Source organism: Capra hircus, chromosome 3 (genome assembly GCF_001704415.2).
Source record: "Capra hircus breed San Clemente chromosome 3, ASM170441v1, whole genome shotgun sequence".
In the NCBI taxonomy this organism is placed as follows: domain Eukaryota; kingdom Metazoa; phylum Chordata; class Mammalia; order Artiodactyla; family Bovidae; genus Capra; species Capra hircus.
Genome location: NC_030810.1, coordinates 16,532,342 through 16,553,615, shown reverse-complemented (window position 1 = coordinate 16,553,615; position 21,274 = coordinate 16,532,342). Strand labels below are relative to the sequence as shown.

The window sequence follows — 21,274 nt, the reverse complement described above, 5'->3', positions numbered from 1 at the left end:
AGGCTCCTTTATGTTATAAGAAAATAGTATTGAGACAGTGTAACTCAGATTGGTACTTGAAGCCATGGGCCAAGACTCAAACCCAGCCAAAACCCAGGTTGGGACTTGAACCCATAGTCTTTTTAAAAAATTTTTATTTTTAGTTGAAGGATTATCGCTTTACAATATTGAGCCCACAGTCTTTTAACTGAGATCACATACCTGGTTTCAGCACTTAATGAAGCTCAGGTTCTTAATGTCTCACCTCAGAAAGAATTCAGTAAGAGACAAAGTGATAGGTAAGAAGTGGGTTTATTTAGAGAGAAATAAATTACACAAACAGAGTGTGGGTCAGCTCAGACGGTGAGTATGGCCCCAAAATACGACATGGTTGGTTTTCATGGACTGGATAGTTTCATAGGCCAATGAGCGGGAGGATTATTCCAGCTGTTTTGTGGGAAGAAGTGGAGATTTCCAGGAATTGGGCTACCACTCACTTTTTGGTCTTTGGTTGTCAGTCTTGGAACTGTCATGGTGTCAGTGGGTGTGTCACTTAGCTTACTGATGGGTTATGAAGAGTGCACCCTGAGGATTCAAGGTCTAGTGGAAGTTGACTTGTCTGCCATCTTGAACTTATTTGGTGCTAAGCAGTTTATATCATGTCCTTGGGCTATGTCATTCCTCGTGCCCTTCCTTCTGTTTCAGCATGGAGACACCTTTCAACTGTAAATGAGACTTGTAGATGAACATCTTTCATCGCTACGTTGGCCCCCAAGGGATTCACTGAACTCTTAGTCTGAGAGTTGCTGATCAGACCATCTAACTCAACTCATTTGGAGACATTCAGTTTTGAGGGGTGTTCTTTAACTCTTTCTGTTTCTTTGGCTTTTTATCCAGTCTTAACTAGGTCTTGGAAGTGATGATGACCTAAAATCACTTTTAGAAAACTGCTTTGGGAGAAAAGCTAATTTTCTTTATCCTTCTAGAGAGGGATGAAAAGTTTTTCCTTCTCTTCTTTCTTTTACAGACTTGATCATTGTGGGGAGGGGCTGCAAACTGGCAGTCCGTCTTCTGATGTAAATGCTAGCCTACCTGGCTTTTGTTTATTTATTTTGAAGTTGGATTTGCAAGGAATCCTGATCTCTTATTCCCATACTTTCACACACTTATGTTGTTTGCTGGGCCCCTGAAAGCATGTGAGTTTTTGACCCCAGGTGAATGTAATAAGTTGCATATGATTTCTGGTGTTTACTCATGATCTGTGCTAGTCAGAGTTCTTTCCAGTCTAAACAAAATATCTCATCCTGCTCCTATAGTTCTTTAGATTCTTTTGTGGGGTTGTAGACTCTGACTTGCTTTTTATTATGACTTTCCCTTGTTTGTTCTTGCAGCATTCTTAGGTGGGCTGTGAGTTGCTGAAAGACAGCCTTTCCCCCACCCTGTACCCTGTACACACTTGTAGAGTTGATGTTGCCAGGATATGCAAACAGAAGCCAGGTGGTCACACGGAATGGGAGCTGTGAGGTCTGTCTCAGTGCAGAGTCGGCACTCAGAGTACCCATTTGGGACACCTGGATGCCATGTCACTGGCTGCCCACAGTAGGGTCTCACCAGGTCTGAGAAGTTTGTTTTGTGTTATATTACACTCCTTTTGTGCTAGCAATTTTCTAACATTCTTCCCTGGTTACCGAGGTCCCAGATGGTGCCTCTCATATCTTAGGTGTAAGAGGTAAAAGAAAGGTTAAGAACCAGTGCCCTAAGGTTTTGTTTGTTTGGCCTGTGTGTGCCTTTAGATTCTAAAAAATGCACTTTTAGGTAACCAGAAGCAAGAAAGGAGACGCGCGTTGACCTTGGCTGGTTTTTTATGTATTGGAAACCACCCTACCAAGATCCCAGACAGGGTGAATGACTGTAAAAAGGGAGTGGGTCTTGAGCCAGCACTCTGTTTTATAAACACCGTTCTAGGGTGTTGTTCCACCCTAAGTGATGAAAGCTCTGAAGGAAGTTAGAAGAAAACCCCCATTATCCTCAGTTGTCTCTCATCTCAAGTACCACATTAAGAGTTTTCTGACCTTCCCTCTGGTGGGCAAATTATCTTTTTCAGCATGATTCAGTAACTTTATTTTCTGTCTTTCTCTTTGATCATATGGGCACAAGGTAGGAATCAGAAAGACCTAAGGTTTAAGCCTCATGCTGACATTTTACTGGATGATTACCTTCAGACAAGGACATACTCGTGATCATATTCATCATCTGCAAAAAAGGGGGTGGGAGTCTGCCTTGGAGGTGGTTTGGTAAGAATAACACGTCCCTATTTTGCAGATAAGGAAACCTGAGGCAGGAAAGGATTAAGCAGTTGTCTCAAACCCAGAGGTTTTGAATCCATATAGTCTGACATTACTCAGAGCCTGCACACTCTTTCTGCCATCCTGCTTTGTAGAAGGCCAACATGTACTTACTTCTCACCTGTCTTAAGATCGTAGAGGTTTCTGAAAATACTGTTCACTGTTCTACACTGAACAATTCCTGAGTTTGGTGCTTGGGGTATTTTTATCTTTGACTCTAAATCTTGCAAGGAAAGCCAGCAATAAACTCTTCAGGTGTCCAAAGAAGGTGGGTACCCATGGTCTTAGATAAAGAGAGCTTTGGATGGGCTCTGTTTTCATCAGTGTTTATGGATAATAGTTTTCTGCCCCAAATGGGGTATTAGTAGTTACTGTTTCAAAAAACTGAAATTAGTGCTTTAAAAATGAATGAGTGAATGAATGAATGAGTGAAATATTTAATAAATGAGATAATGCTGGATCATTGAAAAAGCAAGAGAGTTCCAGAAAAACATCTATTTTCGCTTTATTGACTATCCAAAGCCTTTGACTGTGTGGATCACAATAAACTGTGGAAAATTCTTCAAGAGATGGGAATACCAGACCACCTGACCTGCCTCTTGAGAAACCTATATGCAGGTCAGGAAGCAACAGTTAGAACTGGACATGGAACAACAGACTGGTTCCAAATAGGAAAAGGAGTACGTCAAGGCTGTATATTGTCACCCTGCTTATTTAACTTCTATGCAGAGTACATCATGGGAAACACTGGACTGGAAGAAACATAAGCTGGAATCAAGATTGCCGGGAGAAATATCAATAACCTCAGATATGCAGATGACACCACCCTTGTGACAGAAAGTGAGGAACCACTAAAGAGCCTCTTGATGAAACTGAAAGAGGAGAGTGAAAAAGTTGGCTTAAAGCTCAACATTCAGAAAACGAAGATCATGGCATCTGGTCCCATCACTTCATGGCAAATAAATGGGGAAACAGTGGTTGACTGTATTTTGGGGGCCTCCAAAATCATGGCAGATGGTGATTGCAGCCATGAAATTAAAAGATGCTTACTCCTTGGAAGGAAAGTTATGACCAGCCTAGATAGCATATTGAAAAGCAGAGACATTACTTTGTCAACAAAGGTCTGTCTAGTCAAGGCTATGATTTTTCCAGTAGTCATGTATGGATGTGAGAGTTGGGCTATAAAGAAGGCTGAGTGCCGAAGAATTGATGCTTTTGGACTGTGGTGTTGGAGAAGACTCTTGAGAGTCCCTTGGACTGAAAGGAGATCCAACCAATCCATTCTAAAGGAAATCAGTCCTGAATATTCACTGGAAGGACTGATGTTGAAGCTGAAACTCCAATACTTTGGCCACCTGATGCGAAGAGCTGACTGATTGGAAAAGACCCTGATGCTGGGAAAGATTGAGGGCAGGAGGAGAAGGGGACAAAAGAGGATGAGATGGTTGGATGGCATCACCGACTCAATGGACATGAGTTTGGGTAAATTCCAGGTGTTGGTGATGGACAGGGAGGCCTGGTGTGCTGCGGTTCAGTTCAGTCGCTCAGTCATATCCGACTCTTTGTGACCCCGTGAACCGCAGCATGCCAGGCCTCCGTGTCCATCACCAACTCCAGCCCAGCATTTGTCATGGGGTCTGAAAGAGTCAGACACGACTGAGAGGCTGAACTGAACTGAACGCTGAGGAAGTTCACAGAAGAGTGCCTGGAACACAGTAAGCTCTTCACCGCTGCTTGTCTCCATCCTCCACACCTTCTCCTTCATTTGACCTCAGTTTAATCTGTTATTTTCTTCCCCCACAAACTGAGGTCACAGTCTTTTCCATTACATTATACTTAACATTTATCAGGTACTTTGATAAGCACTGTGTTTAGTTAGAGTGTTACACCTAAAGTGCTTCTTGAAAAATGACATGAAATTAGAAAGGACAGTAGCTACTTTGGATGACAGAATTGGGTCCCAGATGTCAGGGTTAAATGATAGACTGATTCTTACAAGGTCAATGCAAGGTCTTGTGATGGTGTCCAGAAAATTAACTGCATGATTGCAGAATGGAGGAGATGTGTATCTTAGCAGCCACAAATATAAAAAATACTTGGGAGTTAAAATTGATAGTTGTATTGGTTAGGGCATAGATTCGCTTGCTGTCACAAAGACCTAAAATAACAATGGCTTAAGTAAACCACGTATATTTCTCTCTCAGACTGAGAACAAGCAGTATTGGGTAGAATGGTAGCACCAGAGACCCTTGATCCTTCTGTGTTGTTGCTCTGCTACTTCATCACATGCCTGTCAGATCCACATTCCACCCAATGGGAAAGGGGAAAGGGAAGGGCATGATCCTCCCCTTTAGGGGCGGGACTAGAAAATTACACTAGTCAAGTCTGGTTACATCCCATTGGCTAGAACTTTGCCTCCTGGCCACACCTTATGACAAGGGAGACTGGGAAATGTAGTATTAAACTGGTAGCCATATTCCTAGCTAAGATTTTTATTCCTAGCTAAGAAGGGGCTGCCATCTATGGGGTCGCACAGAGTTGGACATGACTGAAGTGACTTAGCAGCAGCAGCAGCAAGAAGGGGAGAGAGAATGGGTACTGACTGAATAATTAGCAGCCTTACAGTTAAGTTGGTATGATACAAAGTGCAAAAGACTTTTTTGTTTGCACAAATGTCTTGGGTAATCTTACATTGCATTGATAGAAATAAAAGATCTTATAGAACAGGAATTGGTAAACTTTTTCTGAAAAAGGGCACATAATAAATATTTTAAACTTTGCAGGCCATATATAGTTTATATTGAAAATTCTTCTTTTCTTGTTTTTTACAATCCTTAAAACATGTAAAAGCCATTCTTAGCTCATAGACAGTTAAAAAATATAACCTGCACTGAGGGCTAGTTTGCCAACCGCTGTTCTAGAACAAGAATGGTGATAAGTCTGGGATCTTATCTAAAGGTATGCAAGAATATGTCCAGAGGAGGTGGTCAGGATGAGAAAGGAACTATGATGAATTCACAAGAGCAGTGATTGAGGGCATTGGTTAATTTCAGTCTGGAGAAGCTGAGACTCTTAAAACAATTTTTTTAAAAAAATTTATCTATTTGGCTGCACCAGGACTTAGTTGTGGCACACAGAATCCTCAGTCTTTGTTGTCGCTTGCGAGGTCTTCTGGTTGTGGCATGTGGGATCCAGTTAGTCCCCTGACCATGGACCGAACATGGGGCCCCTGCACTGGAAGAGGTCCACCAGGGAAGTTCCCAAAGCTGAGACTCTTAATGAGATGATCATTGTCTTTAGATATTTGATTGACAGTTAGATGGTTTGGGGAGACTTTTGTTCTGTAAGTATCCAAGAACTAGAATCAATGAGAGATGCTCTGGGAGACAGACTGCTGCCTCCATAAGGAAGAACTTTCTCATTAATAATTATTATTTGTGCAGTCTTTATTGCCAGGCAGTGTTCTAAGCCCTTTACATAGATAGTTTCACTTTATCCTCAACAACCCCGACAGTTAGGTACCACCTCTACTTTATGGATGAGACAAAGCAGCTTTAGAAGTTTATATAGCTTGCCCAGGCATACATGCTACTACATGGTGGAGCCATATTAACGACAGCTCTCTATTGCCACCTTGCATGTGAATTAAATGAGATTAGATCTGTATATAATTTAACAATGCCAGGTACACAGTAAGTATTGTTGCTGGTGATAATAATTATTGTAATCCCTAGGAAGTACTGTCTCTCATCATGGTGGATGTATTAGTTCCCTATGGCTCCTATAACAAATGACCACAGACTTTGGGGCTTAAAACAATATTTTATTTCCTTAGAGTTCTGGAGTCCAGAACTATGAAATCAGTTTCACTGGGGTAGGATCAAGGTGTCAGCAGGGCTGCGCTTCCTCCAGAGCCTCTAAGGGGAGGATCTGCTCCTTGCCTCTTTCAGCTTCTGCTGCTTCTGGGTTTCCCTGGTTTGTAGCCGCATCATGCCAGCCTTGGCCCCTGTGGTCACATTTCCTCCTCCTCTCTGCCTTCTGCCTCCCTCTCTCTTTTTCTTTTTTTATTATTCATGTGCTTTATTTATGTTTTGAAACTTTAAACTTTTTATGTTATATTGTGTGTGTGTGCGCTTAGTCACTCAGTTGTGTCTGACTCTTTGCAACCCTATGGACTGTAGCCCACCAGACTCCTCTGTCCATGGGGATTCTCCAGGCAAGAATGCTGGAGTAGGTTGCCATACCCTCCTCCAGGGGATCTTCCCAACCCAGGAGTCGAACCCAGGTCTCCCGCATTGCAGGTGACTTCTTTACCGTCTGAGCCACCTGGGAAGCCCATGCTGTACTGAAGTATAGCCAGTTAACAATGTTGGGGTAGTTTCAGGTGAACAGCAGAGAAACTCAGCCATACATATATGTGTATCCATTCTCCTTCAAACCCGCCTCCCATCCAGACTGTCGCATAACATTGAGCAGAGTTCCATGTGCTATACAGTAGGCCCTTTTTGCTTATCCATTTTGAATATAGCAGTGTGTACATGTCCATCCCCAAATCCCTAACTATCCTCCCCACCCGGAAACCGTAAGTTCATTTTCTAAGTCTGTGAGTCTCTTTTCTGTCTTGTAAGTAAGTTCATTTGCATCATTTCTTTTTAGATTCCATATATAAGGAATGTCATATGATATTTTCCCTTCTCTTCCTGACTTGCTTCATTACAGTATGACACTCTGTAGGTCCATCCATGTGGCTGCAGTTGGCATTATTTCATTCTTCTTAATGACTGAGTAATATCCCATTGTATATATGTATCACATCTTCGTCCATTCCTCTGTTGATGGACACTTAAGTTGCTTTCATCTCTCGGCTATTGTAAAGAGTGCTGCAATGAATATTGGGGTGCATGTATCCTTCCTGAGGAGAAGGCGATGGCACCCCACTCCAGTACTCTTGCCTGGAAAATCCTATGGACAGAGGAGCCTGGCAGGCTCCATGGGGTCCATGGGGTCGCACAGAGTCGGACACGACTGAGAGACTTCACTTTCACTTTTCACTTTCATGCACTGGAGAAGGAAATGGCAACCCACTCCCGTGTTCTTGCCTGGAGAATCCCAGGGACGGGGGAGCCTGGTGGGCTGCTGTCTCTGGGGTCGCACAGAGTCGGACACAACTGAAGTGACTTAGCAGCAGCAGTATCCTTCCTGATCATGTTTTTTTTCCTGGATATATGCTCAGGAGTGGGATTGAAAGGGCATATGGTAAGTCTGGTTTTAGTTTTTGTAAGGAACCTCCATACTGTTCTCTAAAGTGCCTGTACCAACAGTGCAGGAGGATTCCCTTCTCTCCACATGTTCTCCAGCTTTTGTTCTGGATTTTTTGATGATAGCCATTCTGACTGGTGTGAGGTGATATCTCATTGTAGTTTTGATTTGCGTTTCTCTAGTAATTAGCAGTGTTGAACATCTTTTGTGTCTTTGACCATTTATCTGTCCTCTTTGGAGAAATGTCTGTTCAGTTCTTCTGACCATTTTTTGAGTGGGCTGTTTGTTTTGATGCTGTTAAGTGTCATAAACTGTTTGTACATTTTGGAGACTAATCGCTTGTTGGTCATGACATTTGCAAACATTTCTTCCCCATCTGTGGGTTGTCTTTTTGTTTTGATTATTGTTTCCTTTTTCAGCCCCCCTCTTATAAGGTTACTCTGACTATATTTAGTACCTTTCCAGATAATCCAGGATAAACTTCCCATCTCCAGAGTCTTCAATTAGACACATCTTTCACCATATAAGGTGATATTCAGTTTCCATAAGTGAATGTCTTGGGGGGGGCCGTTATGTAACCTACCACAATGGTATTTAAATAGATTGAATAACCACTATTTTCCTATTCTTTGCACTATTAGGGAAAAAAAAAAATCCAGCAACTGTATAACATTCTATGATTTATTGGTCAGTCATAGCACCTGTTTTTCCTTGCAGTATTGTGTGTGTGTGTATGTGTGGAAACAGAATATATTTTGTATAAGGTATGAGTCAGAAGCAATACTGAATACCACATTGACACTGTTTATTGAACAATACATTTTTTCCTCCCATTGATTTAAAATTCAGTTTTTATCACCTATCACATAGCAAACACTATACTTGAAGCTGTTTCTTAACTTTATTCAGTTCCATCATCCATTTTTAGGTTTCTGCAGTTGTGCTATATTATTTTATTTATGGTAGCATTTAAGTAGATACTCATTACTGATAAATTCAGTTCCTCTCTATTCTTCTTTTTCAGTTTTCTTGGCTAATGGCTCTTCTACTGTTTTCTTTCTCAGTGTATTTGAACTTAAAAAATTCTTTATTACATTTTAATGTGGTCTTGGGAAGAGAGGTGATAAATGGTATTGTAATTGCCTTCCATAATGATCCTCCCACCCTATTTTTTTTTATTCTAGTGATTTTACTTACCCATCTCCATTGAGATTTCCAGTTTTTTGGATGAAATCATATGGAAATTTAATTCCAGATTTCTTGATTTCTTTCTCCAGTCCTCACTTTCTTTCTGTCTATCTTATGTTAACAATTAAATTAAACTTTACTACCACATTATCAATTGTATTTGTACTTAACCATACATTTTATTGGCTTTATTCATTACATTTTCTTATATAATATCTTTTTTCTTGAGTTTATATTTCTGGCTTTTTTTTTCCATTGTCTGGAACAGATCTTCAAGTAATCTCTTTTTTAATTTAATAAAGGATATTTCTGTGTCTTTGAACATGCCTCTCTTTTGTCATCACATGTGAGAGAAATTATAATTTGGCAGATGGTTGAATTCTTGAGTTACAATAAGATTTCCTGAGAATTTTATAAAAATCGTGCCACTGTCTTTTAGCCTTGTGTTGCAGATGTGAGGTTTGCTGTCAGTCTGATTTTCTTTCCTTCTAAGCACCCTGATTTTTCTCCTCCATCAGGAAGCCTGTAGTTGTTTCCTTTTGTTCTTGGAGTCAGAGACTGCATCTAGAATTGTGTATTCTTTCGGTAATCCTGCTACTCAGCACTTGATAGACCCATATAATCTAAGGCCTCCAGTCTCATCAGCTCGAGGAAATGTTCTTCTATTTCTCCCTCGATTGTTGCTTTTCCCCTTTCTTAATGATGTCGTCTCCTTCCAGTACTTCTATTAGACTAATATAGGCTGTTCTGGATTTCTCTGTTATGACTTGTGTCTTATTTGATTATCAATATTTTTTTCTTCTGTTTTTTCTGTCTTCTTCATCTGTGTGTGTGTGTGTGTGTGTGTGTATGTGTGGGATACCTAAATAAAATGGGGTGCTATCTCTTTTGAGAATTTGACTTTTTCCTGTATTAGGGACAAACTTCCCACTTTCCAAAGATGTTAGGGAATAATTGCTGTTCTGTGTGGAGAGAATCTTCCTAGTTCCTAACGTCCTTTCATTTGCCTCTGGGCTGATGCCTGTGACCCTCATGTGACCTTTGATCCTCTGAGCTTGGGGTTTTCCAGGACCCTTTTCTGGAAGTCTGTGCACTTTTTTCTTAAGGGGCCTAGGCAGAATCATGCGTGGACTTATCAGCACTAGTCAGCCTTTCCTAACAGATGTCTCATCTACTTCATATCTTCCCCATCTTCTTCAAAATGTTGGCTTTGCTGATGGCATCTTTCTCTGGGTCCCAGCACTGCCACTGCTGTTTCAGTCCTGTACATATGGGGTTTTGTTTTGTTTTTTTTGGAGAGAAGGAAGGAGTACATGTCTGAGCCCAATTTTCTCTCCCCCAAACCCAAAACTCCAGAGTAGAAACAGCCGACACAAGTGAAGCATCTCACGCATGGCTTAATGGAATGACCTTTGAACTACATCAGCTCTGGGAGGCTTGTCTCTGAAGTCTAAAGAATAAAGCAGCATAATTAAAGGTTTGAGAAACAACTTTTACACCACAGTCCAGAGAGATGGGGTTTAATTTAACCAGGAGAACACAATGAGGTGAGACTGAAATGGTGAGTCACACTGAACCTGCTAAAGATACAGCCGGAGAGACTGTGCTTCAGTTACAGTCAAAATGATTCTGGTTGGTCACTACAAAGACTCTGAAACACTTGTGTGGCATCACAAAGCATTGGGTAGCCAAGTTAGGAAGGCTCTTTTTGTGGTGAGTTTTCTTGGAGGGTTAAGAGCTGTTCTATTTAAGGGAAGAGGATGGACTAAATTGTCTTCCGGTTTCCCTTGGGATATTATGGTTATGATACCTTAGTGCATATGATATTAGATGTGGGATAAAGAGCAGCAACAGACCAACTGCCGAGGATAAACAATCTTGTTTTCACCAAGCCTTACTGATAATTTTTATTTGTCAGTGTGAGGAGAGATAGTTTTTTTTTATTAGGAACACTTTCTCCAAATCTTTAAAACCGAGTGGAGACATCTTCCTGCTGGGAAGAACAGGAATTTCAGTGGCTCCCTTCCTCCCTGCAGTTGGAGGCAGTTCAGCTCCTGGCTTGGCTGGAGAGACTGGATCCACCTCGCCTGGTGGTCCCCTCCCCCAGGGCGGTGTAGGGAGACCAGCGGGGAGGAGAAGCCTGAGGCAGACTGGGGAGAAGAGTGGCAAGCCCCCGGTGGGAGGTCTTCGCCTGTCACAGAGCCTCCTGGGCTCAGGTCTGGGGTGGCCGCAGGAGAGTCAGTTCCAAGCTGTGTGGCTGTTGACATTTCCGGCTACGGGTGCCCAGCCAATCAGTGAAAGGCCCAGCTAGCTTGGGTGATGACACATGAAATATGATAATTTTCTGCTAAAGAGCCCTGGAAGCTGGGAGAGAAGGGAGTGTGTGTGTGTTTGTGTGTGTGTGTGTGTGTGTGTGTGTCTGGGAGAGGGCAGTGCAGGCAGTGGCTGTGCTGAGGTGAGAGGGTGACAGTTTAGTGCGTTGCCCAGGGATGGTGGGCTCTGAGGCCAGGGCTAGAGGGACTGCCCAGGAGTGGCTGTGGGAACATCAGGGTGGCTTTTCAGGTAAGCTGCTACTGTTGCTGCTGGGCGGGAACCAAGGGACCAACAGCCAGCGCCATTCTGAAGCCCTGGGGTTCTTGGGGTGAAAAAGAAACTGTAAAAGGCATTTTCCTTCCTTCCAAACATACATGAGGTGGGGAGTTTTGGTTTCTTCTCAGTGCTGCTTCTTTAAAAGCCAAAACAAAACTGGACTGATAAACACCACCTGGGTGGCTAAAGTACTTAATTAAAAAAAAAAAATTAGGGCAGGGTGGGGGTTGTCTATCCTCAATCCCCAGCACCCATTTTTCTACCTTCATTCTTAATCTAGCCCTGGTGAAAAAGAAAAAAAAAAAAAAGAAACAAACAAAAACCCAACAACCAAACAAAACCCTCTTGTTAACAAAATCTTGAAGAAGAAGGATGTAAGTCTGGATCTTAGAGATGGTGAAGGTTCAGGTTGTAGTTTTGATTCCAGATTCTGGTTGGAAAAAAAAAATGTGTGTTGGAACAAGATCTGGTTCTAGATTACATTATAAGTAGTGCTAGAGGACTCTTTAATTTGAGGATATGGCACTGCCCTGTGGTTAATTTTGAGCTGGCAGGGCCCCCCACTTCCTTCAGCTGCCCTGCCAGGCTTCCTGGTCCTTTATCACCAGGTAGGGGCTTCTGAGGGGTGACACTCGTGCTGACAAGTGTCCCTGGAATTGTCTCACCCCATGAACATGTGTGTTCCGAAGTGAAGGATGGTGGTGTTTACATAACATGCTGATTAGTCACTGAGGAACTCGTCACTGCAACAAATATGTGTCTAGTTTTATGGCTTGCCTTTGCTAGTTCTCTGTGTGTGTATATGTGTGTATATATATGTTTGTAAAAAGGCACCGATGAATGGAATCATTATCTCTGCATGCAAGCCTGCCCTGTGGCTTTAGGCATGGGACTGGCTTCCTGCTCTTGGAGTGACAGCTATTCAGAAGTGATAATTGGTGTACTGTATCTTTAAAAGGTTAAAACCCCTTTCAAAAAAGGTCTGAACTCATAGTGGAAAAGACAGGGTAGGCAGGGGTTGGCTCTGGATTCAGAAAACAGCTGCTGATTAGATGCCGTGTCTCCGGGCTGCGTTTATTCTGTGTTTTTCAGCAGCAGGAATTCAAGAGGGATGCTGCTGTTTGGGTTTCTGATCGTGATTTATATTTATTCAGAGGAATAACAGAGGGTGGATCTGTTCCCGGCGCGAGCATGCTCACAACCAGCCGACTCTCCCATTATCCAACTGCCTAGTTTGGTGCTTCAATGTACATGTATATTTCGTGTGCATATGTGTGTATACAAACACGCATGCATGCCTGGATGGACATATGTGTGCACTGCTTATTTTTTAAGGACAGTTCTTTCAATAAGGTCTTTACCCCTTACTTGAAACAGGTGTTCAGGAAAAAAATGCACAAAATCCTGACTGACCGGAATAATTCATGAAGAAGGGGCTGGATCCGTGGGTCAGAGAGCACAGGACCGGTGTACCATCCCAAGGCCGAAGGTAGGGGACTCTGGATTTTTATTCGGCTGATGGTTGCCTCGCATTTTATTTATTGTTTTTTGCCGGCGGCCGCCACGGGCAAGTGAAATAGCGAGCTGTGATTCCATGTTGTCGTGGCCCTTCTTGGGCGAGGTGTCCGCGGGCAGAGGCGCGGGGAACGATCGGGTGGGCGGCCGCGGGGCGTGCGTTGCCCTCGGTGGGCTGAGCGGGCTGCCCGGCCGGGTGCCGGGGGAGCGGCGGGAGCCTCAAGTGACCCCCGCGCGTCAATCACGGCGGCGGCGGCGGCTGTAACCCTGTGCGCGCCGCGCGCTCCCAGCTCCTGGCGGCCCCGCTGCAGCCGCGCACTGGCGGCAGGCTCTGCTCTGAACGTCAGCGGTCCAGCGGATGCCTAGTCCGCCGCAGAACCTGCAGTTTCTTCAGCTGCCTTGGCTGTGGCTCCAGGATTGTTCAGCAACCCCGAACCCCCAGCCCCCGGGCGAGCCCTCACCGAAAATGAAATCCGATCAGAGGATGCTAGGTGCCCAGGCAGACGGGAGATCTCCAGCTTTCTGAAATCCTAGCGCCCCTCTGCAAATGTTCCCAAAGCAAAGCACAACCTCGCGCCCACCCCAAGAAAACCAAAGCAAACCCAAAGTCGTCTTCTGTTGGGGAGTCTTGCCTTACCGCTAGCAAAGCAAGTACCCCCTTCTCTCAGTTATGCCCCACATTTTACTATCCTTCAAAATTAGAAACACCGCTGGTGCTGAGTGGCTCCCGCTGAGACGGTAGGAGCTGCTGGAGGACTTTCCCTGAGCGTGTCAGACAACCTGAACTCGCCGAGACTTGGACAGAAGTCGTGGCGAGGCGCTGGGGGCCAGGCTTACGTTTGGTTGATTGCGGCTTCTTTGGTTCATGTTGCAGGTTCGCAGGTCTGGCTGATTTCCTTGTCTCGGCCCGCCCTTGAACTTTGGGGGTCGAGGGTGCAGGCAGGAAGGTCTTCGGGGTCTGGTTGCTGGGTGAGCGGCCGCTTGGCCCTCTTTTTGCTATGCGCCTCAAGTTTCGGGCCACCATTGGAATTGTAACCTCAGCAGTCGGCTGCTCGCCACCCCCCAGCCGTGTGTGGTGCTTCGGTTGTGGATGTGTTAAAACTTGCTTGCTTTCGGGCTGTTGGGGGAGGGGGAAAGGGGCGCCCGAGGTGTGAGCTAAACTGATCTCCACCTAAGCGGTTCTCCAGCCCCTGTTTGCATGATTATGTAATTTCAACTAATGATCAGACCGTGCGCCCCAGCAGCTCCCACCATCTCCTGGTCCTCCCCCAGACTGAAGAAGTTGGGTCCTGTGTTTAAGATGCTTTTATGTAACTATATATTAGGGGGCAGGGAGAGTGTGGGAAAGGGAATGATTTGAGCAATTTATGTGAGAAACGGGGGTGGGGTGGGAGGCAAAAATCACGTGTCCATTGGGATGAGCTTGGAATTGGCTTTGGGTTGGTGTTGATCTAAAGATCCTCCCACATCCCTTTTGGCCAGTCATTGCTTGTCTGGACTTTCATGTGGTCACTTCACCCCTGCTTGAACCTGGGAGAAGGTTGACCGTCATCCCTGCAAGAACCCTGGGTGACTAGCTCGATGCACAACCGGAATCCTGAATCCAGGGTGACCACCAGGTTCATTTGTTTTAGGTCCCAGCTGTTCCTCTTGCTTCCTGCTAAGGGAAAGAGTTTCTGCCATGCTTAGAGTTTCAGTTTTGCTCTGGGGTTGGGCCATGCTGTGTGGCTGAATAGCAGAACCCAGATGCTGGCTGAGCTGCTTGACATATGCTCTTTAAAGTTCTGATAACTTGCAGACGCTGGAGGCCCTGTACATTCTTGCCTTAAATACTGTGGGACTATTATTACTTTTTGCAAGGTAGGAGAACAACTGTCTCACGGAGATATCTTCAGGCAGAGGGGGAAAGGTGGGTATGACACTTAGCTCTCTCTCCTTCTGTCTGTTTAGCTAAGGCACTCACAGGACATAGAACTGTTGCAAGTTCTTATCACACCCGTTAGTGCCTCAGCCTAGGGTTCCTGGGCAGACGTTAGTTTAATGGGAAGTCTGGCCCCTACAGGGGCTTCCCAGGTGGCACAGTTGGTAAAGAATCTACCTGCCAATGCAGGATTCTCGGGTTTGATCTGCGAGTCGGGAAGATTCCTTTGGAGGAGGAAGGAAATGGCAACCCACTCCAGTATTCTTGCCTGGGAAATTCTATGTACAGAGGAACCAGGCGGGCTACAGTCCGTGGGGTCACAAAGAGTCGGACATGACTGAGCATGCATACACACACACACACACACACACACACACACGGACTGGCCTCTTCAGCCTCAGATGGTTTTACTGTCCTCAGCACCCCGCTGTATCTGCTCTAAGGGCCAATGACAAAGGGTGTGCACTTGGCAATGGATGATGTGCCCCACGGGCGCTGCTGTTGAACTGTCTCCACCCACTGTCTCAGTGGCAGCCACCCTCCTTAGAGTGGAGAAGCATGTGCTGCCTTTGGGTTCTTGCCAAGTGAGCCATTGAGGCACTCAATGTGTGAAAAATACCAGCAAGCAGAAGATGCATTTGGTCTGAAATCCTGGCAGATTCCAGGCCCTGACTTGATGGAAGATAATGTTAAGAAAGCTGTGTGACAACTGGATAGCTTTTAACTTGTCTCTATCTTGCTTTGTGAGTTCCCTGATGCCTCTCAGGTCCTTTTCTGCTCTCCAAGCTGCCCATCAAGGAGGCTCAGACATGCTGTTCTTCATTCTTTTTCTGGTGAAATCAAAGCATATTTATAAATCATCAGATAAACTGGGCAAGCAGGGCAGGAAATGCTGGCTATATGAATAGACAGCACTGGTATTTCAGATCAGACTTAGACAAAGCCCTTGACCAAAGTCATTCTTCATTCTGTAAAATGGGTGTCACCATCATAGCCTTACCAAGTGCACCGAAATATCTTGAGAAGAAAACGAGGTGGGCTAAGAAGAAACATGTCCCCTGTAGCTGCTGGGTGTTAGGATGATACCGTGACCATCTGGAATGCACATTGACAGAGTGTCACTTATCCAGTTGGGACCTAAGTGGTAAAGCAAGAGAGATGTCATAAGTCATGAGCTCAGGTCAGGTATTATAGCCACTGGAAAATTTCATTGCAGAAAATTTCATACCCTCTTGCAGGATTCATTTACACAAAGTTCTAAGAGGCTCTGTGATTAGTTTGCAAATACACCCAACAAATTGGACAATATTGATAAAGTAGTGTACAAGGGTTCTTATATAGCTCTTTTGTAAAATATCACTAAGAAGTATTAGTAATGTAAGATAGAAATACTAAACAAGTTTAAAATAAAATTTAAAAGGCATGGGAATTCAAAGCATAGTATTTAATATAAGTATTTAATGGGAGCAATTCAGTGAAATTTTATGCATTTTGATAGGTCTTCAGAACTCTGTTTTGTAGCTTAAAAACTGATGCTTACAGTGACCTATATACACCAAGAGGAGTTTAAATGACTTTTTGTGTGCCCAGTTTCAAAAAGCATAAGAATTTGAAGTATACCCCAAATGACTTTTTTCAACATGATGCTAAAAGAAAAAAACTTCATTTATGCAGGACAACAGAATATCTGAGTTTTCTGGACAGCCAAGGACTTACTGATCAAAATTATGCTATAACTATAAGCCCTCCCCCCCACTTCACTGAAATTAATTGAGAACTGTATGATATTTTGCTGAAATTTGGCAGGAAACATTCTGCTAGAATTAGTAGTGCTTATGTTCTCACATTTGATGTTGTAGAAAATTCTAAGAAGAAGGCATGGGAGCCGCAGGCTGTCTTGTTGTGGCCAGAGACACACTTAGAACTTTCCAGCTTGGCAACTTTAATGCTGGGAATAATTGGAAGAGACTGAATAGTGGAAGAGATGAAGTAGGAGAGGTGTGTGTTTCTTACGTCAATGTAGGGAGTGTGGACTCCGCACCACCAGTGTGCTGTTAAAAAAGTTCAAGGTGTCATGACAACACTCTCATGTTAAACTGTGGTGTTGGCTCAGTTCAGACATGGTGCTCAGCACTGGAAGGATGTGTGAGTCACACAAGCAGTGCTAAGCTTTGTCCAACCCTCTGCCAATTTGCTTAGTTACCAATGTATTCCAAGACGAAGGCAACAGGAAAAACAAAAGTAGAAGAAGATGAATGCTGACACTTTTTAAAGAGTACTGGTTTTTAAGTTTAATGCATAGGTTGCAAATGTGAAGACCCTAATTAAAAGGAGCAGAAGCGTCTCGCTTGGTTTCTAGACACAGAAATGCATCATTCTGGTAAATTATTTGAAAAAAGTTTTGAACTTGTTAAAAGAAATTGTCAGTAACAGACCTTTGAATATGATCAGAAATGTTCAAAACTATCCAAAGTGTCTATGTATATAAGCAAAAGGATACTGATGTAGTAAGATGGATAAAATACTATTCTCTGAAATTCCTAGGGGCTTGAAAGGCAGAGGAGGTAGGAGTTAGTTGTAGTTGTTGGTGGTGGGGTAACGGAATCACTCTCTCCAAGGGGCTGCCGGCTTAGGAGGATCACATTTGGGAACTGGGCTTGGGCTGTTGATCTGGTCTGTCCATGGAAAACATGCCTGCATGAGTGATGTGATTCCTCTTTGTTACTTTTAAAAAATAGCAGGTGTGGCTGGCCGCCATCTGAAAAAAAAAAGAAGGATGGAGCTTTCCATCTAGATGTTCAGTAGAGGTGAACTGAGAATACCTCTTAGATTCAAGTAGCAAAGCCAGGGAAAAGCATACAGAGGTCAATCTCAAGAATCTTGGAGCTGTCTGGATGTCCATGGGTCCTTGAATTGGAGGTCAGGGCCAACATTAAAAAAAAAAAGAGAGAACTATACATGACTGGGATCCAAAGAAAAACTGGTAAACAAAAAAATAGAGATGGAAAAAAAGAAAAACAGGGTTATAAATACATGGGATGCTCTGCTGAGCCTCTGTTAACCAAACTTGGTCTGTTCAGGACTTGTAGGCTCAGTGTTAGATGCTGAAGCTGTCTTTCAATCAGAGGAGCCCTGATAAAAATGAACCAACAATTTTATTAGAAGAAGAATTCTGAAAACCTCCTCAATCAAGATTCTATACAGAAGACTCTTGACATTCTTGATGGATGTCCCTCAGACCCTTTTCAAATTCCAAAATTTGCAAATGTAAAAAAAAAATTTGCATAGGCTCTTGACTTCCTTCTGAATCAGGTTTCTGTCCAGAGAGGAGAGGTTCCCGGAATTATTCACAGCCCTCCAGTGATTTGCCTTTTCAACTTGCACTCAAGGAAGTAACTTCACCTCCAGGGAGTTTCTGTTTCCCTGGTGGTGTGTTGGGAAGGGGAGCTTTGACAAGACTCCCTCTCTAAGTGTCTTGCTCTTGTGCTATTTAGTTTTGCTACACAGTTCACGTTTGTGTTATAGGAAAGAGAGAGTTGCCATGTGGTATGCTCTTAGGAGTGGTTCACAAATAACTGAAAATAGCGAATGGTGAGTCTACAGATGCCAGGCAGCTGTCCGAGTTGCTAAAAAATCACACATGTCTGCAACCTCCCAAACATACTCTTTGGCCCTCGATATAGATTTAATACCCTCTTAGAAACTTCCCCTGACTGTCAGCGTATTTCAGGAGGAGAACTGGGGCATCACGCAGCTGAAGCGTATGGTAAAAGACAAAATGAGAGCGTCACCATTTGAAATCTAAGCAAGAGAGACAGAATGTAGTCATTTGCACCGTGCCCTCATTTGAAAGATTTCAAAATTTGAGAAGATTCCAGATTTAAAAAAAACAACAAAGCTCACTCTGCTAATGATTATATTAAATAAGAGCCAGAGCAGGATGTACTCTGGAGGTTGGACTTTGCTGCTTCTCATTGGAGGGATTCTTACAAAAATGTTTGTGGAGTGATTTGGGAAGAAGCTCATAGAGTTTTAAGTGGGTTTAAGAGTTCCACCAACTATAATTACAACTGAGGAGATCATTTTTGCCAAGGCCCTAGAATAGTTATGGCAGGAACCATAGAGATATGTATGATATGAGAGTTTCTTATTAAATTTTTCCGAATGAATTCCTTTTAAATGATTTTAATGAAATAACCACTGGATACAAAAGAACACTTGTATACTATATATAAAGGTACAAAGAATAATCATTCTTTATATTATATTAGGACCAACACTCATGTCCTTGCCACTCAGTTTAAGAAAAAAAAAGACAGTTACTTTTACATTGGAAGAGTGGTACCTCTCTCCATCCCTTCCTACTTCTCTCTTTTTAGGGATAGCCATTTTTCTGGACGCGTTTGTATCGTTTCCCCATGCTCTTCTTTATTGTCTCACCCTTTATATTTGCATCTCTAGACCAGAGCTTTAGTTGTACTTGTTTTTGAACATTACATCAGCGGAATCTTACTGTTTATAAACTTGTGTTCCTAGTTAGCCATGCATACCAGAGGCTGCACTGAATGACAAACAACGGAAATACTGAAATATTTCCATGTTAGTTGGTGGTGAATTGCTGCTTACCTGTGTACTCCCATGAGACTTCAAGTCCCTTCACCTTCCTAAAGGGATCACACCTGGCACAGCAGTGGGTGTTGGTCATCTCTGATATTACAGTTGGGGTCCCTTCTGACTACCAATCCCTGTGCCAACTAGTTGTTAAATATTTCACTCCTCAGTTCAGTTCAGTCGCTCAGTTGTGTCCGACTCTTTGCGACCCCATGAATCGCAGCACGCCAGGCCTCCTTGTCCATCACCAACTCCCGGAGTTCACTCAGACTCATGTCCATCGAATCAGTGATGCCATCCAGCCATCTCATCCTCTGTCGTCCCCTTCTCCTCCTGCCCCCAATCCCTCCCAGCATCAGAGTCTTTTCCAATGAGTCAACTCTTCGCATGAGGTGGCCAAAGTATTGGAGTTTCAGCTTCAGCATCAGTCCTTCCAAAGGACACCCAGGACTGCTATCCCTTAGGATGGACGGGTTGGATCTCCTTGCAGTCCAAGGGACTCACAAGAGTCTTCTCCAACACCACAGTTCAAAAGCATCAATTCTTTGGTGCTCAGCTTTCTTCACAGTCCAACTCTCATATCCATACATGACCACTGGAAAAACCATAGCCTTGACTAGATGGACCTTTGCTGGCAAAGTAATTTCACTCCTAGATTTGTCCATATCGTTGACTATCGCGCGTTTGTTCATTTTGCTGAACTGTAATTCCATGGAGTGAATATAGTATGGTATATGTATCTATTCTGTTACCAATGAACACGAATTATTATTATTTCCAGTTTTTTGCTGCTGTAGATGGTACTGCTGTGAACTTCCCCCAGTGAGCATATATAGAAGGTGACTTAGAGAATATACACAGGAGTAGAATTACTAGTCTCAATTATGGACATCTCCAAAGCTTCCAGAATAACTGAAAATTAATTTCCATCATGTTATGTGAATATCACCTTGTTAAAAAATTTCTTATCAGTTTCTCAGCTTGTGAGTCATTTAAAAAGATGTTTTCTCTCTAGTATCCAGTTTTCTTAGTTGTTTTCAGTAGAGTTGCCTGTATACTTGACCCACCATAGCACTGAAAATCAAAGTCTACAGAGTTTTCTCAAATACCACAGTAAACCTTAACTCTTGTTAATTATGAAAGGCAGTGCTGAGTCTTTTTACAGGATGTATATATTTACACATGTCAATCCCCTGAAGAAGACAATGGCAACCCATTCCAGTATGCTTGCCTGGAGTATCCCATGGACAGAAGAGTCTGGTGGGCTACAGTCCATGGGTTCACAAAGAGTCAGACATGACTGAGCGACTAACACTGTATTACAATGATTTATTCAGTTTATTCCATGATTCATTCCATAGGTAGGATGGTGTGCTCTTAATAGTATAACTTAGACAGGTTTCTTCCAGGTTTCTTTTTTCCTAAGATAGACGATGAGTTGGTGCTAGTGGACTGAGTGTGAATATTCTAAACTTGCCAGTAAGAGCCTGGCAAAGTAGAAATGAGTGGTATTGAAGAGATGACAGACAGTTTAGCCTTGTAAATGCAGAAGCACATCAGCTACTAGGGATTTGTTCTTCTTTCTTGGTAACCTGGAGGAGCTGATGGGTTTTTGGTTGCTTTCCAGTTCCACATCTTGACAGTTCTGTTTTGATAGAACATTTCCCCGAGATCTAGTTCTGTTCCAAACCTAGAACAGAGTGAATTTGGGTTAGAGACTGCCTCTGCCTTCTTTTATTTACTAAGAACGAGGTGCCTAAAATCACTCACCTCTTCTCTGGATGCCTGTGTGTGTGTGTGTGTGTGTGTGTGTGTGTGTGTGTGTGTGTGTGTGTGTGTGTGTGTGTTTTCCCCACGTCTTGGGCTG

At 43.3% G+C, this 21,274-nt stretch overlaps 1 protein-coding gene across 2 annotated transcripts in view; it reads left to right on the top strand.

Moving 5' to 3' along the window:
* The window catches only part of HIVEP3 (human immunodeficiency virus type I enhancer binding protein 3), a 515,954-nt gene that overhangs the window by 105,920 nt on the left and 388,760 nt on the right, over positions 1 to 21,274 (top strand). Inside the window, exon 2 of one of the 2 annotated variants that reach the window (XM_018042607.1) lies at positions 12,738 to 12,849. The gene's annotated coding sequence lies outside the window, so the exon portion shown is untranslated. Of the gene's footprint in view, positions 1 to 12,489; positions 12,850 to 21,274 lie in introns of those variants that run through there. The other variant, XM_018042625.1, reaches the window with a different exon arrangement.